Here is an 18,915-nt window from a genome sequence, read left to right as displayed (position 1 = left end):
ATAAATATATAGATAGTATTAGTATCCCCATTTTAAGATTTAAAAGCCAGAATCATAAAACATTTATTTAATGTTGAGCTGATGATAGCACTTAGATCAAACACATGACAGGATTAGAAAAATATTCCATTTAATTAATTCCCCATCCAGCTGCCGTTGGTCACCAACCAGTGAGGAGACAGATCATGAATATATGATTCATGGTATTTCCAAGACCACTAAAGGAATGGATAGAGAACTGCAAAAGCTGATTGCCTAAGGGCACCATAAACAGGAAATGTTACAAAAGGGTTGTTCAAAATTGCTTTCTCGCAAGGTAACCCTTTTAGGAATGAGTTGACTGACATGTGTTCTTTGGTTCTGCTGCTCCTGAGTCACCTCTGCTTCTCCTGGAACTGGCCGTGTTCTTTTGGATAAGAGCAGTGCTCTCAGAGAGGCAGATATATTCTTAAGAGGTTTATCAGATGTGAGAAGTTAGCTGTTGCCCAGTATTTCTCAACTTATTGTGGATTTGGATAAACATTCCCTGATGGATTCTTACTTGTTGACAATTATGAAAAATGAGGAGTAAGTATGTGCATGTGTTTATCTATGGTATAGTATTAGTGTTCTGAAGAGAAACAATCATTAGGGGGTGTGCGTGTTTATTAATTTATATTTATTAAGAGATGTATTATAAGGAATTGGCTGTGTAATTATGGGAGCCAACAAGTCTGACAGTCTGGTGGCTGAGTAGTTAAGCTGGAATCCAGGAGAGCTAGTGTAGTTCCAGTCCAACTTCAAAGGCCTGAGAACCAGGAAAGCCAATGTTTCAGTTCCAGTCCAGAGGCTGGCAGGCTCGAGGCCCAGGAAAAGCCTATGTTTCAGTTTGAGCCTGAAGGGAAGAAAAATTCTCCCTTACTTGAGGGAATGTCAGCTTTTTGCTCTATTCAAGCCTTCAACTGATTAGATAAGTCCCATTCACTAAATTAGGGGGAAATTTGTTTTAGTCTACTGATTCAAAATGTTAATCTTATCCAGAAACACCTTTACATATACACCCAGAATAATGTTTGACATAATATCCAGGCATCCCAAGGTCCAGTCAAGTAGATACATAAAATTAACCATCACAGGTATTATAAACATATATAAATGAAAATATGTTTATTTCTTTGTCCTGCATACTCTTTAAAATGTTTATAATAAGTGTATCATTTGAGTATTTAGTCTTATGAATATCTTTATTCAAAGTGGTATACTGAACAATCTCTAAATGAGTTATTGTATACAGTGCCCTTGCTTTGCAAATAACTGGAAAGAATATAGAGATAATATTTATTGAACACCAACCATCTCTTTGGGATTAGCTCTGTGTCTATACATTTAACTCTAACAACAATCAATTGAAATAGGTAAGATTACTATCATTTTGAAAATGAAGAAACTGAGACTCAGAGAGATTAAATAACTTGACCCAAAGTTGCACAATTAGGAAGTGGTGGAGCCAGAATGTGACTCTAGAAATGTTTGACTAAAAGTCCATACTCTGTCTATTCCAATTTGTTATCATTAACAAGTTATATGAGTAGAGGCAAACTAACTTTTCCAGACCTCAGTGTTCTCATTTGCAAAATGACTGTGAGCTAGATGATTTCTTAGATCTCAACTGTTATGCAGAGATTTCAAATTGTCTACCCAATATCTATTAACCTATTCTCCCTTACCAATAGAATGGGTACAAACTCATTTGGCATTCATACTTCCTTTTGCTTTTCACCTTTACCCTCATTCCTACCTGGAATACAGACATGAGGCTAGAAGAGAAGCATTGTGTCCCAATTCGTTGGTGCAATGTTTGTTTTCTAACTGTTCTCCTAGTTAATGATCTTTTCAACTCAATACCAGGATCCAATGTTGACCTTCAAAGTAGAGTGTATCCTCCCCAGGGTAGAAGCAAGATAATTATAGGTGTAAAAAAGAAATATGCATATATTTAAAGCTGTGGGGTTTTCCTAAATACAGAGAAAACTTTTTCATTGATGTAAATTGGAAAATACAAAAAAGTAATACACAAGAAAAAAAAGAAGCCTGTTATTCCATAATTAAGAGAAAGAGAAAAGCATTTTTGAAATGTTGCTGCATTTGACTTCCACTACCAGTCATAGTGGAATAATCAACTGTAAAACTGCACAAAACATATTCAGCAACTACTTTCAGACAATAAACAGCATACACCAGCTCTCTGTCTGGGGGCAGTTTCCTAAGTATAGTGCAGAGCTTGAGTCTGAGCAGAGGACAGAGGTCCTACTGAACTCAGGAGGCTGATATGAGAGTTTATGGCCTCTGAGTTGGCTAAAATCTCTGGGACAGTGCACTAGAGAGGAACAAGCTGTACAGAAAGGGTGCTCCAGATGTATCTATACAGATACATAAATATAGATATATAAATACATAGACACATAGATCTAGATCTATAAATATATATAGCTATATATATCTCCTATCAACACAGAAAAAGCATTTGATAAAACTCAGTAACCATTTATAACATAAATTCTCATCAAATGAAGAACAGAAAAGAGCTTCCTCAGTCTGTAGAAACATGTACAGATACTGCAGCTAGTATCATACTTAATGGTGGACTAGGGAATGCTTTCCCTCTAAGATTGGGCATAAAGATAGGATACCCACATTCACTTCTATTATTATTGTATTAGAGCTCTTAGCTAAAGCAATAAGGTGAGGGAAAAAAAGGATAATAGAGATTTAAAAGGAAGAAGTACAACTATTTCCATTTGCAAATTGGTTATTGATTGCTTCCACTGAAAATCCTAGGAAATATACCAAAAAGTGCTATAATTAATTTAAAAATTTAGCAGGGAAGCCAACTAGAGAATCAATTGTACATCAATATATTAGCAACAAACTATTGGAACATAAACAATTTTAAATACTATTTACAATAGCATTTAAAAATAACATATTTAGGAATAAATTTAAGAAAAGTTGTCCAAGACCTCTTCATTGAAAAAGAGTAAAACATGACTGAGAGAAATTAAGGATATAAATAATAATAAAAAAAAACCCTTATTCATGAATTGGAAGACCCAAAATTGCCAGTTATCCCCAAATTGGTCTATAGAGCCAATGTAATCTTAATCAAAATCCCTGAAGACTTTTAGAGAAAAGGACAAACTGATTTTAAATTTTATATGGAAATGCAAGAAACTAAAATAGCCCAAACAATTTTGGATATTTATTATTTCAACACTATTTGTTGAAATACTTTCCTTTCTTCATTAAATTGTTTTGATGCCTTTGTCAAAAATAAAATGATCCTTCCATCAACAGATGACTGGATAAAGAATTCCATATACAGTGGAATACTACTCAACTATAAAAAAGAATGAAATAATGCCATTTGCAGGAACATGGATGGACCTAGAGATGATCATATTAAGTGACAGAGAAAGACAAATATGATATCACTTATATGTAGAATCTAAAAAAAATGATACAAATTCTATTTACAACCCCAAAACAGACTAATGAACATAGAAAACAGACTATGGTTACCATGGGGGGAAAGGGCAGAGAGGGAAAAATTAGGGGTTGGGCATTAACAGACACACGTTACTATATATAAAATAGATAAACAACAAGGATCTACTGTATAGCACAGTGAACTATATTCAATTTCTTGTAATAATAGATAATGGAAAAGAATCTAAAAAGACAAAAATATATATGTATGTATATGTATAACTGAATCACTTTGCTGTACACCTGAAACTAACATTGTAAATCAACTACACTTCAATAAAAAAAAATTTTTTTAAAAGAAAACACATTACAAGTTAATTTTGAAAAAAGAAAAAAGCCATCTTATGAGTGTGGATCTATTTTAGGGCTCTCTGTTTTGTTTTATTGATATATTTAGTGATTTGTATGCCAATACTACACTATCTTGACTGATATATATAAGGCTGTTGCTTCTGTGTCTGTTTCAGGAGGCTGTAGTCCATAGGGCAGGAACTCAGGAAAGAAAGATGGATGTGAACTGGGGGAAGCAAGAACAAACTGAAAACTGGGGTTGAGCTGGACATCAACAGGGTGGACAGGAACTCAGGTAGGTCTTTCATCACCTCCAAGTTTCCAACTTTAATGATGGGGGTATAATGCAAGGAATAAAGCTGGTGCCTTTTATCTAAGAGTTATCCTGTCACCCTCCCCAGGAGCTGGAGAAGCTGATGGAGGAGAATTGGTGGGAGCTAGAGTTGCTGTAAGTCTGGCAGTTGCCCCACACTAGCTGGGTGAGACAGCAGATAACAGACAACTGTAACACTTGCTGGTGTTCTGCACTGACAGTACAAGTTTTAAAAGATGGCTGCTCTTCGTTTCTGCCTTCTAACTCTCATGTAAAAAATCCCTCATGGTCCTGGAGCTATGTGTTGGGCAACAGTTCTTCATGGTTCTCTCATTTTCCTGTACACCTTGAGAGCAAAGACAATGTCAGACTTTATTCTGAAACATCTTTTAAAAAAATATTTCTCTTGAAAGAAAGAGAGAGGGTTTTCCATTGGGACAGAGTGCAGATTTGTTTACTTTCTGGTATAATAAGACAATAATATGATAATATCACCTTCCAAGGCAAAGGTTGGACGGATTTGCTTGCAGTCCATAATAAAAGATTGGGAGTTTTTTTGTTTCTTTGTTTGTTTGTTTGTTTTGCGGGGTGGGGTGGAATGATGACAGAAGGAGCTGTATGAATAAGAAGCTTATGCTGCCTGCTCTGCTGTGAGTAATAGAACCCTCTGTTTGTAACCTGGTAGTCTCGTGTCTTCTGCCAGATCTATGAACTGTGGCAGACTTTTAAGTGGGTAAAATCTAAAGACTCTTTACAATTCTTAACACTTTGCAGAGAAGTGAATTCTGGAAAAATGTAGTTACAGCTTAGCTAAATTGACAACACAAATCCATGGCAGAGGGCCCAAGGGAGAGAGGAGGAAGGGGAGGAGGAGAAGAGGGGGCAGGAAAGAGCCCAGATGTGGCAAAATGTTACCAAATGGTGCATCGAGATGAAAGCTATGTCAGTATTCATAGTACTATTCTTTCAACTGAAATTTCACAAAGTGAAAAAGAGGGGAAAATCGCTTAGACTGCTGTGTGAGACGGCAGAGTGGGAAGGCCTGAAGCAGGGATATTAGTTACGAAATCTCAAAAAGCTGTCCAAACCACAAACCAGAAATCTGGTTTCGAGCCATTTTATCTGCTTCCTTTCCCACATCAAAACTATCTCCAAGTCCTGTTAATGTAACCTCCCAGTCTGCTTAAATTTTGGCATTCACTCTTTTTTCAGTACCAATACTTCGGTCAGGGCCTAAACTAATACAATAGTCTAACTGGCGATCCTGCCTAGAGCCAAGCCCTCTACAAGCCGTCCTCCGTATTACTGCCACGATGATTTTCAAAGACTTCTCCCTGACCAGTCATTTCCCGACTCAAAACCGTCTCATCCCGGAGGAGGGTATAACTCAAAGTGCTAGAACACATACTTTGTGTGCACAAAGTACTGGGTTCAATCCCTAGTACTTTCTCTAAAAAATAAATACATACATACATACATACATACATACATACATACATACATACATACATACATAAACAAACAAACAAACCTAATTACCTCCCTCCCCGCCCCCCCCAAAAAACCTCTCATCCAGGACAAAGTTCAAATTCCTTTGCATGGCATAAATCACAATCTGGACCCCACATTCCACCTACACATTGCACTAGAATATTGGTCACATCTTTGTTTCTGTACACATCATGTTCTTTATATGGCGTGTCTGTTGTCTGGAATGTCCCTGCTGCATACCTATTCATTCTTTCATATGTGGTGACTACACTGGTGTTCTGTGACACTTTCCTGCACCTCACAATGAGAATATTCTCCTTTGCACTATTTCACTCCTTAGCACATACTTCACTTGTTTCACACATCACACACTGTTGTATTATTTTCTGACATGGCTGTCATCCCAACTAGGCTGTGAGTGCCTTAAAGGCAGAGACTGCCTCATAGTTGTAATCCAGTGCAAAGGATAGGCACTACATGGGCAGCTGCTCTAGAACAGTTCACTGAAGTGAACTGAAAATCCTGCCACATTAAGAGAATTTAGGCAAGGCAGAGAAGACACAAAATGCCAAGCATAAACTTTTCAGTGGCTGAATTCTAATATGCCCACCCAAAGAGTCAGCTCTGAGTCACCACTTTTGAGTTTCAAAATCACATAAATGAAACAATTGAACGTAGAACCTAACCACTTGCTTTAAAGAGGGTTTCTTGCTAGCTATTTGGGGAAATACAAAATGATGTAAATACCTTTTTCTAATAGAACAGCTATGGAAATTCAAATCAAGTATTAGGCTACAAAGGTAGTTTACCTCCCCAGAGAGAATGAATAACTTGGAAGGGGGGAAAATGGTCTAAAGAAAACTCCTGTTATTAATATAGTGTCTCTTCTTTTTCCTGCATTATCATGTTGTACTTTCTGAGAGATGGACTCAATTTCTATTCCTACCACTTAAAAGGGCCTCCAGTTCAATCTAAAAAGGCCAAACTCAGAGAAACAGAAAGTAGAGTGATAGGGGCTGCAGGATGTGGGAAATGAGGAGATATTGGTCAAAGGGTACACATTTTCAATTGTAAGATTAACAAGTTCTGGGAGTCTAATGGCCAGCATGGTGATTATAGCTAATAATACCATATTATATACTTGAAAGTTGCTAAGAGAATATATCTTAAATGTTCTCACCACAAAAACAAATGGTAAATACATGACAGGATGGAGGTAGTAGGTAATGTTATGGTGGTAATCACCATGCAGTCTGTAAGTGTATCAAATCATCACATTTGTACACCTTAAACTTACACAACGTTATGTGTCAATTATATCTCTAAAGCTGGGGGAAAAGGCCTCCACAGGCCTCCATTTTAACAATGAAATTGTTGAATTGCTGTCTGAAACTCTACATTTTAGAGGAAATATTGTAAATAGGATACTTCGTAGTCATTGTTTCATGAGAGAACAGCTATAAAAATGCTTTGGAACAGGTAAACTATTTTTAAAAGCAAGGTTTTGTACTAAACTTCCTATGATATATTTTAATAAATTAATCCCAAAATACTAACTTATAATTATAGTATTTAATAGAATACATAAAAGGGCAATGTCATGAAAATTGATGTTCTGAGCAAGAAGAACAAGGAACAGAAGGTGTAATGATAACAGAAGACAGAGGAAAAAAAAGCGGAAATCATCAGCTCCTGCTTTACTTCTATTTTCTACCACTGAGAATTGTCCCCAAATTAGAAAGGGTAGACCTACATGGGAAATAGAGAATTTAAATCCAAGACAGGTGAGGATGTGAGAACGCATCTGGCCCCTTAACACAACTTTACCTCTTCAGTTTACTAAAATAATTTGAAATGTGGTGGTAACTTTGCTGGGAACAGGAGAAATGCCAGTTACTGGACATAGACAAATGTCCCCCATTTTCCAAAAGAAGAAACTATAAGCCTGTGAGCACATTTTCCCTTGGCAAAATTCTGGAATAGATAATTAAACAAAGGATTTGTGAGTCTTTAGAAAAGTGGTGAAAACAAGGTTCAGCTTGAATTCAATAAGGAATAGGTGGATCTTTCTGACAGGGTTGCTACTTTCCCTGGTCTGACCCCTGCAGGGTCATAGGAGGGAAGAGAGTGGGCCTTGGTGTGGAATGAGGCTGAAATCCATTCCCAGCTCCACCACTTACCAAAAGTGAGACTCGGACACTTAACTTCTCCAGTCTGTCATGTAACCCAAATGTAATTCCAGGGCCTTCCTGGAGACCAATTTCATACACTGGTCTTATCATAAAACAACAATAACAATTCAAACTTTGAAGGCATTGATAAATAATGGGGATTATCTTATACATGACACAACAGAAACTTCATAAAAATCCCCTTATCTCACTTGACGCTTCATCTAAAATTCCTCCCCTAGGGAATCTACGTCTTCTCCTTCACTTTTAACTCCCTCAAGATAACAATAACAACACCCCACCACTTTCTCCACAGCCTCTCCAGGTATATTTCTTCTTTCTCACCAGTCAGTAAAACAACAATATTTAAAAAAAATACGTGGTTACCTAGACCACACGCATGTATGCCCTAGGGAACCTGAAGTCTTCTGCCATAACAAAAATTTATAATTCCTACCTTAGAGAGTTCTTGAGAGGACTAAATTTAAAATAATATATGAAAAAGCCTTGGCCTGGTCACTCAACAAGTAGTGGCCATTTTTATTCATCTCTGCTCTTACTGCTGTGGTAGTTCAAGAAAGTAGTGTGAACCTTATATACTTCCTTATTTTTTTAAAGGCGTTTGACAAATGTTCATGGACAAGGAGGCCTGGATGATAGTACAGTTTGTTGAAATGATTTATACAAAGGTGAAATAGAAGTTTTCATCAGTTGGTCAAAGGCCTTTATAGCCCTATCCTGTTCAACATTTTCATGAATCACTTAACACATAAATGAGCATATTGGAAGCTCATCATCAAGTTTGCAGATAATATAAAATGGGGGGGGGGTGTTTAATAGAAAATAAGCTAAATGACAGAAGATGCCAGAAGACCTAGAAAGGCTGATACAAAAAGTAATTTAATATAGGTTAATGTAAAATTGAGTATATGTGCTTTAAAAAACCCTGCTGCTTAAAAACAGAATTGTGAGCTTGGATTTATTTGTATTTCAAGTGAAAAAAAAATTGGAAAATTTCCTTGACTACAAGGTCAAAATGAGCATCCAGTGTTGTATGAAAGTTAAACAGCAACTACTGCCCTGCAGATAGAATGCAGAGAGAGGTGTCTGGTTTTGGTTTATACTCTCACTTCCCTACAGCACAGGGTAGTGGTATCACAGCCTCAGGAGCTGAGGTTCTAGTCTTGGTTCCAAGCACTAGTTACCTGCATGACTTTGGCAAGCTTGGGTGAACTTCTCTGGGAGCTTCTTAATCTTGAAATGCAAGAGAAGTAGGGAGGGAAATTTGGGCTAAATTATTTCTAGAAGAACTTCTGGCCATGAAATTCAATTTCAATTATTTAATTCAACACTACTTCCTATTTTAAGTAATTTACTTTAGCAGATTAACTTACTGCCACTTTAGCTATGAGGAATGTATTAGTGGTTGTAAATGTTATAAACCCAAATCAAATTATTTTAGATAAAGTATAGAAATATATAGGCTCTCAGAATGTGAAGAATGGTTAACGCAACCATGGGAAGAACAGAGAAGTTGGGCCTCATAAAGAGTGACTTTGGTTCTAAGGGAAGTAAGCTTTGGAACTGGTCAGTTGATTGAGATGGGTAAGCCACCCTGCAGTAATGATTTAGGAAAAGAGGAAGAAAGAGGCAATACGACCTAAGTTTGCTGAATGTCTACTATGTGTCAGGTTCTACACTAAGCTATTTCAAGTATAGTATCTTCTTTAATCCTTACCAAAAAGTATAAAACTCAAGTTCAGAGTTGTTTATGAAACTTGCCTGAAGTTAAGTAGTAGAACCAAGGAAGTGGCAATGGACAGTATGATTTTAAGTGGTTTGGCCTAATGATGCTTGACTCACAATGTGCTTGCAAATGTGGCTTAATAATGGTAGCACACTTTTAGTGCTTACTGTATAATAGGAACGATTCTAATTGCTCTATGTATGTTAACTTTTTAATAGCTTTTAAAATCTTTTTAAAAAAACATTTAATTTATTTATTTACTATTGTATCATCTTATTTTATTTTATCTTGGTGTGGAGAGGTAATTAGGTTTATTTATTTTTAGAGGAGGTACTGGCTATTGAACCCAGGACCTCAAGCATGCTAAGCATGCACTCTACCACGTGAGCTACACCCTCCCTCCTTAATTGCTTTTAATTTAGAAATAATTATAGGTCCACAGAAGTTGATAAAATAGTACAGAGAGGTCCCATGTACCCTTCACTCAGTTTCTCCCAATAGTTACCTCTTACATAATTATAGTACAATAACAAAACTAGGAATTTGACATCACTACAATGTGTATGTTTAGTTTTATGTAATTTTCTCACATAATGGAGATTTGTATAACCACATTTAAACTTATTGGTGCTGACATTTTACCTTACTTCCTTTTATGTCACTTTATCCTCCCCCATTTATAAATATAATTGCCTTACATATTTCCTCTGCATACATTGAGAACCACAGTAGGCAGTGTTATAATTTTTGCTTTAACTGCTAAACATAACTTAGAAAACCCAAGACAAGGAAAATCTGTTGTATTTACCTATATTTTTTCTCTTTCCATATTCTTTCTTCCTTTCTGATATTCCAAGATTTTTTTCTTTCATCATTTCCTTTCTGTTTAGAGGAGAACTTCCTTTGGCCATTCTTGTAGGGTAGGTCTAATTTGGTGAATTTGGTGTCATAGTCTCTTAGTTTCCTTAGTTTTCCTAATTGAGGATATCTCAATTAATCCTTCATTTCTGAAGGATATTGTCTCTGAACATAGAATTCTCAGTTGACAGTTCTTTTCTCTCAACAGTTCAAAAGTGTTGTGCCACTTCCTTCTGGCCTCTGTGGTTTCTGATGAGAAATCTGCTATTATTCCAATTATTTTCCCCTATAGGTAATGTTTCATTTCTCTCTGACTGCTTTCAAGATCTTTCTTTAGCTTCTGTTTTCAGACAATTGATTATGATGTGCCTTGACATGGATTTAAGAATCTTGTTCAGAGTTCAGTCAATATAATCATAAACTGTATGTTTATGTTTTTTGCCAAATTTGGGAAGTTTTCAGCCATTGTTTCTTCAAATGCTTTTTCAGCCCTGCTCTACCTCCTCTCCTTTCAGGACTCTGATAATATGAATGTTAGTTTTTTTTTTTATAGTCCCACAAGTCCTCAAGATTCTGTTCCTCTTTAAAAAAAAAAACAATTTTCTCAGTTGTTCAGAATGGATAATTTCTATTCTATCTTCAAGTCCACCGCTTCTTTATTCCGTCCTCTCCATTCTTCTGTTGAGCTCATCCATTAGGATTTTTATTTTGGTTATTGTATTTTTTAGCTCTAAATTTCCATTTGGTTCTACTCTATATCTTGTTTCTTTTTTTCTAAGACTTTACTTCTTTGCTAAAAATTTGTTTTTTCTTTGTTTCAAGTATTCTTATAATTGCTTATTGATGGCTACTTTAAAATTCTTGTCAAGTAATTCTAATATCTGTGTCCTCTTGATGTTAGAATCTGTTAATTGTCTTTTTCTCGTTCACTTTGCGATTTTCTTTGTTTTTGGTATTTATAATGAATGATTTTTTTTGTTGAAACCTGGGCATTTGGAATCTTATAATAAGACTCTAGATCTTATTTAGATCTTGTGTTTTAGCAAGCTTCCTCTGACACTGCTCTGGAGGAGGGGAGCGGAAAGAGGGCAGGGGTTGCTACCTCATCAGTGCCAGATGCAGGTGAAAGTTTTGGTACTCCTCTGTATTACCCTGGGTGGAGGAAGGGGCAGTTCGTTACTGGTGAGTGGAGGTGGGAGTTCTGGCTCCCTCTGTGATCTCTGCCAACTCTGTGGAGATGTGTATGGCGTTGTTAGAACTGATGGATGGTGGAAGTCCTGGCTTTCTACTGGGCTTACTCTGACATCACTAGGCGAGGAGGAGGAGGGGTGCCTTGGGTGCAGATGAAAGTCTAGGCCCCCCATATGGCCTCCACTGACACCTGGGGTAGAGGTGGGGGTATCTGGTGCTCTTTACCAGCAAGCAGACATGAAAGACATGGCTCTCCAGTTGGCTTTCTCTGTTACTATCCTGGCAGAGTGTTTGGGGTGACTCATTATAGCCTGGAAAGACTGGAAACCTTGGCTCCCCACTGTGCCTTTGCAGGAGACTGTGTAGGTGGAATTGAAGTTTTTTTTCTGTGATGTTTGTCTAAAGTAGAGCAGTTATTGTTTAAAGATTTTCTGACATGCTAGACTGCCCCTTTCCTGGTCTTTCAGTTAGAGAGAGAGAGCACGCTTTTCTTGGGCTTTTTTTCGGTCTGTGACCATTGGTGTTTCCAAGCTGCTGGCTTCTCCAGTACCCAGTCTGGAATATATCTAGTGAAAAGAAAACCCAAGGAACTCACCACTATGTTATTCCTTGTGTCCTGACATCTTTAGCTGGTATGCTTTCCCCTCTCCACTTCCTAGGGTCTTATATTTTGTTTTATACAATATATTCAGGGATTTTAGTTGCACTTAACAGAAGGAATAGGGAAAAGTACAGCTGTTCCATTTCTTCCTGGAAGTAGAAGTCTGCTAGATTTAAAATCTTCATAACAATCCTATGAGGTAACTACAATTACAGCTATTTCAGATAGGGAAGCTGAAGTACAGAGAAGTTAAGTCATTTGTCCAAGATCATACAGCTAGTAAGTGGGGTGATGAGATTCAAACTGAGGCAATCTTGTTTCAGAGCTGATGATCATGACCACCATGTGGCCTTATCACAGCCAATCACTTATTCATCTCTTCATTCACAAAGAATTTTTTTGGCCAGTGAAACTATTCTGTATGATACGTAAGAGTGGTTTCAATCCAGTGTGAAAACATACAGACCATGACTACAAATATATTTGTACCCATGAGAAGAAGGAAGTTGTACAAAATCCATTTGCCAGACTTGGAATGATCCATTGGGCAATTTAAAATGCCTGGGTCAGTATGAACAGGCTTCCCTAGGTTGTACTTCAAGTAACTGGGACAAGTTAGATACTTTTTGCATCCTTGTTAATATTTCCCCACCAATATTGGTTCAAAAAGGCTATCATTTTGTCAGTAGATCAACAGTTTATTTCATGTACAATGGTGGGGAACAGGAATTTTAGAGTCTCTGGTTTAGGGTACTGGGTTGTTATCTGGTACCAACCAGAGCTTTTTCCTTCTATCAAGTCAACAATTGTTGAATTTCCAATCTTCTCTTTCCTTTTCTGAGGCCAGTTGTTGGCCTTCTCTAACCAGGTTTTCTGCTGTCAAATTCTAGAATTACTTCTCCCTTTTGGGAGAGAGAAATTCTGGCATGATATTTCTCTAAGAAATCTCAGCCTAATAAATGGGTACGGGCAGAGAAACTAAAGAGAAAAGGGTATGTATCTCTCAAAGGGCCTAAACAAATGGGAATAGGTTCAGAGACAGGAATTTCTGGAGGTTTATTAGGGATCCACACTATTTGAACTGTCTTAGGCTCTAAGGCAAGGGCTAATTTGTAGTAGTTGGGTCAGGCACCAAGAGTGTGGTGCCAGTGTCAGTTAAGACTGGAAGAGATTAATCCCCAGTCTGGAAAAATGCTTTTCCAAGCTAATTAAGAGAGAAGATTTGGAAGATCCCCTGTAGTTCCTTGGAGCCCCATGACTGAAAATTGAGAGGATGTTGGAAAGGCTGGGTATAGGGCTAGAGCCTTCATTTGTTGGAGTTGAAGATTAAGAATATGGGTGGCCTTCCTTTCAGGTGACTCATCTAGAGTGTGAGAGAGCTGATTTCCCAGATTAACTAAATCTGGAGTGACACAGTTTCACCTTCCACCCTAGTTCTTTTTACTTAAGGTCCCAATTCAGCCCACTAGTAAACATAGAGTTAAAAGCTACCTGGATGTAAGACAAGACACAATAAATCTCCTAGAAGAAAACATAAGCAAAACATTCTCTGACATAAATCTTAGCAACGTCCTCCTAGAGCAGTCTACCCAGGCAATGAAAATAAGAGCAAAGATAAACAAATGGGACTGATTAATTAAACTCATAAGCTTTTGCACAGCAAAGGAAACCATAAGCAAAACAAAACGACAACCTACAGAATGGGAGAAAATATTTGCAAATGATGCAACTGACAAAGGCTTAATTTGCAGAATATATAAACAGCTCATACAGCTTATAATAAAAAACAAACAACCCAATCCAAAAATGGGCAGAAGACCTAAACAAGCATTTCTCTAATGAAGACATACTAATGGCCAATAGACATATGAAATAATGCTCAATATCACTGTATCAGAGAAATGCAAATCAAAACTACAATGAGGTATCAACTCACACCAGTCAGAATGGTCATCATCCAAAAGTCCAATAACGATAAATGCTGGAGAGGATGTGGAGAAAAGGGAACCCTCCTACACTGTTGTTTGGTGCAGAATGTAGTTTGGTGCAGCCATTATGGAAAACAGTATGGAGATTTCTCAAAAAACTAAAAATAGACTTACCATATGATCCAGCAATCCCACTTCAGGTATATATCCAGAGGGAACCCTAAGTTGAAAAGATACATGCACCCCAATGTTCATAGCAGCACTATATATAATAGCCAAGACATGGAAGCAAACTAAATGTCCATCAACAAATGACTGGATAAAGAAGTTGTGGTATATTTATATGGTGGAATATTACTCTGCCATAAAAAAGAATAAAATAATGCCATTTGCAGCAACATGGATGCTCCTGGAGAAAGTCATTCTGAGTGAAGTAAGTCAGAAAGAGAAAGAAAAATACCATATGCTATCACTCATATGTGGTATCTAAAAAAAAGGGGGGGGGGATACTATGAACTCATCTATAAAACAGAAACAGACTCACAGACTTAGTAAACAATCTTATGGTTACCAGGAAAAGGGGGTGGGAGGGGATAAATTTTGGAGATTGAGATTTACAAATGTTAGCCACTATATATAAAAATGATTTTTAAAAAGTTTCTTTTGTATAGCACAGGGAACTATGTTCAATATCTTGTAATAACCTTTAATGGAAAAAATATGAAAATGAATATATGTGTGTACACGCATGACTGGGACATTGTGCTGTACACCAGAGACAGACACATTGTAATAGACTGTACTTCAATTTAAAAAAAGTGAGGAAAAAAAAAAGAAAAAGAAAAAAAAAAAAAAAACTACCTGGATGGAATCAACATCTGATGGAAAACCAGAATTTTCTTTAAAAGTAATCTAAAGGCAATTGTAATAGTCATTAACAGACTCATTAGATTTTTGTGTGTAAGCCTAAATTTTGTTCCAATCAATAGACTTTGGAAAAGCTCTAGGAATTGCTTGATGAAGTTGCCTAGCTTGCCAGAGTCTGATCATATAATAAGTTAGCAGATTGGTCTCCGGTTATAATTATAGAGACCTTTCAGGATTTTCCCAATTAGCAGTTTTCATCTAATGCTAGGCCTGGCCTTCACCAACAATCATATGAATTAGCTGCTATAAGTCAGAGAAACCAGGTTGATAAGTTTAAATGAATATATTTAATTCCTCAGCAAATTATGAGGATCTTCAGTTACTTTGGGAAAATATTTGACTATGACTTGCAGTTCAGCCTAAGTACAGGGAATATAAGAAATTAAGGATTTACCGTTTGGATTCTCAGAAGGCTTAATCTTAAAAGGACAGGTTCTGACAAGTTCAGAGGAAAAGGGACTAGGGAGAGTTTCAGAGAAAAGGGGAAGTTTGGTGAGAGAATTTGTTTGGGAGACTTTCAGGGTATAGAGGAGACATAGATGGCATAGAAGGGAAGTGGGAAGATGGCACCAGGGGTGAAGTTAGCCACAAGGAATCTAGAGAGAGAGAGAAGATGGCACTGGAGGTGGAGCCAGAGACATAGAAGCCAAGGAAGAAGAGCCTTAAACTTTGGGAGCCATTGTACCCTTCTTTAATTGTCTGCCTCAGTTTATCTTAAAATTTTGTTTTACAGAGGCAATTCAGACTCCTGATAATGTTGAGAAGCCTCAAAATGCCAATGGAAATTAAGCATTCCACTCAGTTCTGGAAATGTCTGAGCTATTGTAATTTAATATGGCTTTAAGGAAATTAAATTCAAGAATTTCAAATGTTCCCCATAATGCCATTGATATTCTGATATTTGGTCAGGTCAGTCCATTTAGTTAGAAATGTGCATGAGCAAGGACCATGGTTTTTAAACATAAAATCAGCTGGTACCTTGTAAGATGGAGCACCCTCAATTTAGATAACTAGGATCTTGTTTCTCAGAGGTTTTTCTCTAGAGTGAAAGAATAACTTTCAAATAGCTTGCAAGCTAATCACAGTCAATTCTAAGGAAACAGCTTGGTCCTGGAGAAGCCAGGCCAAAGGGTTTTTCAGTCAGTTTCCAGAGAATAGCCTATTTTTTTGGAATAGACTAAAGGCTGAAAAACTTGGCAGTTTTTATGAACCAGCCCCTGTTTCCAAAGGATTGGGCTGAAGGCATTTTCAGCTAGCTTCAGTTCAAACAGTCTGATCTTAAAATCAGAATGAAGTCCCAAATAAGTACTTGAACAGAAACAAGCCTTAACCAGGAAGACAAAACCTTAAAATAGATCCTGAAGAAAGCCTGGAGAGGTTCGAAATGCAAAGAGGATGTGAGTTTGGATCCAGGAGAAATATGTACCTCCAAACTCCAGGGTCAGTGAGAAAAGCAGTCGGCACAATGGGCTCAATTTGTGGGCACTGCACCTGTTTCCTCACTGGCCCCAGATCCTTTGGGGGTCTTCTTTGGTCCCTGTATGGGTCACCAAAATGTTGACCTAGACTGCCAGATATTTCTCCAGCAAAGATGAGTTTATTTGTGATCAGTAAAGAAGTACAATTTGGGGTCTGCAACCACATGCAGTCCCCATTATGGCAAGAGAAAAACAGTTTTATAGAGGAGAAAAGGAATTTGGGAGGGCTATAGTAAATAAAGAGTCTGTGGCTTTTCATTGGTGGAGTCCTTGCTAGGGAAGAAGAGGAATCTTTCTCCTTCCTATTGGGCTCTGCTGACAAGCAGAGCAAGAGAACTTCTCATTCTAATCTCCCAGTTCTATTTAATTGAGATTTATTTTAATTAATTTTTACATGTACTGCATTCAATATTTCTAAAATGTTTCAGTTGATATTTTTTCTTTCTTTTATAAGTAGTCATAGTATCTACAAATAATTATAATTTTGTCCCCTGTTTTCTGATTATTGTAATTGAGCATAGAATTTATGGGTGTAGGCTCTGGAATCAAAAGACCTGTGGGAATCTTGTCTTTTTCAGTTCCTAGTATTTAACTTACTATTGGGCAAGTTATTTAACTTGCCATGTTTGTTTCCTCATCTGCAAAATGAAGTTATTATGAGATTAAGAGTTAATTTACATTTTAATAACTTAGCCACATGTGTAAAGTACCTGACCCATATCTGGCATTAAGTAAGTGTTCAAAACGTCCCTTTTATTCCTTGGAATTTGGAACTGTCTAGAACTTCCAGAACACTTGTTAAATAGTACTCTCACTGTCATGAGATGGCTGTTGTGCTTCCAGCTCTGTGTTTCCCAAAGGCAGGGAAAAACAAATGACCCTGCTTTATGTCCTTTTAAGGAAGCCTCCTTCTCCCACCTAAGACTGCCCACAGATTTCCCCTCATTGCTTACTGGCCAGAATTACAGCACATACTCATATCTAACCTAAAGAAGACAACTGTGACTATTAGGCCAATCAAGAGTCACCTTTTGGGTCTTAGGAGGGGCCCAGACTCCCTTGGACACATGGCCACATGGAGGATGAACACTTGAACAAAAAGGGACTTGGCCAAGGAGAAGGGTGGTGCAGGTGAGGGAAATCAATTTGGGTAGGCAATTAACAGTGTCTGCTTCATAAATCAGCTCAGAATGTAAACATCTGAACTCATTGTCTTCTTCCTATACCTACACCTCTTCCTTTCCTCCCTATTTCTGTAAATGATACTAAAGGAAATCTGTAAATTTTCTTTGCTTCCTTCCTCTTGCCTTTATTTCCAAATAGTTGGCTGGAAATATATTACCTACACATCATAAGATTTTTTTCCATTCACATCATTACCACTTCTTTCAGGTACTCATTACCTTTCTCTTAGAGCAGTGGTTCTCAAATATTTCCCTGCATCAGAGTCACCAGGAGGATTTATTAAAACATGGATTGCTGGACCACAAGCTAGAGTTTCTGATTCAGTAGCTCTGAGGTGGGAACCAAGAATTTGCATTTCTAACAAGTTTCCAGCTGATACTGATGCTGTTGGACAGCATTTGGGAACCACTGTTCTAGAATATTTTAACAGCTACCTAAGAAGGCTTCCTTCTTCCAGTCCCCCTCTGTTCGAATCCAGCCTACTGAGAGCTGCCAGTATTAATCTTCCTAATACACAATTTCAGTATATCATTGCCTTAACCAAAATCTTTCAATAATTACCCATTGCCTCAGATACTAAAAATTCACACTCTTTTGCACTGTTTCAGATAGGATTCTATAAACCTAAGAGAAACGGGTCATCTGGCTCAGCCTATAGTTCTTTCTGGATTACAGACTGATATTTTTTCTTTCTTTTTTAATAACTTCTTTATTGAGATGTAATACACATAAGATAAAATTCACCTTTTTTCTAGAGTGATGGAGTTGATGAGGCTATTTTCATTTTTAAATAACACCTTAATTGGGATACAATTTACATATCATACAATTCACTCATTTAATGTACAAAACTCTATGGTTTTTAGTGCATTCACAGAGTTGTGCAATCACCATCATGATCAAACATTCTCATCACCCTGAAGAGAAATGCCATGACCATTAGCTATCACTTTCCATTCCTCCTTCTTCTCTTCCTTCCCTCCCCTCCAGACCTAGGCAACTAGTAATTTACTTTCTGTTTGTATGGATTTCCCTATTTTTGACATTTCATAAAAATGGAATAACACAATATGTGGTCCTTTGTGACTGGCTTCTTTCATTTGGCATAATGTTTTTAAGGCTCATTCAGTTATGGCACATGTCAGTACTTCATTTGTTTTATTTGCTGAATGACATTCCATTGTATAGAAATACCACATATTGTTTATA

The 18,915-nt window shown here is 37.2% G+C and overlaps 1 long non-coding RNA gene across 3 annotated transcripts in view; it reads left to right on the top strand.

The window, feature by feature from the left end:
- The window catches only part of LOC105074947 (uncharacterized), a 30,710-nt gene extending 26,026 nt beyond the window's left edge, over positions 1-4,684 (top strand). For 2 of the 3 annotated variants that reach the window (XR_006727468.2, XR_006727469.2), the window contains exons 2-3: positions 3,993-4,111; positions 4,218-4,684. This is a non-coding gene — a long non-coding RNA (uncharacterized LOC105074947). Of the gene's footprint in view, positions 1-56; positions 568-3,992; positions 4,112-4,217 lie in introns of those variants that run through there. The other variant, XR_006727467.2, reaches the window with a different exon arrangement.
- Positions 4,685-18,915: the final 14,231 nt, after the last annotated feature.

The sequence above is a fragment of the Camelus bactrianus genome, chromosome 2, assembly GCF_048773025.1.
Source record: "Camelus bactrianus isolate YW-2024 breed Bactrian camel chromosome 2, ASM4877302v1, whole genome shotgun sequence".
Taxonomy (NCBI): Eukaryota; Metazoa; Chordata; class Mammalia; order Artiodactyla; family Camelidae; genus Camelus; species Camelus bactrianus.
The sequence above is the reverse complement of the archived record's forward strand: the minus strand, read 5'-3'. Positions and strand labels throughout refer to the sequence as shown.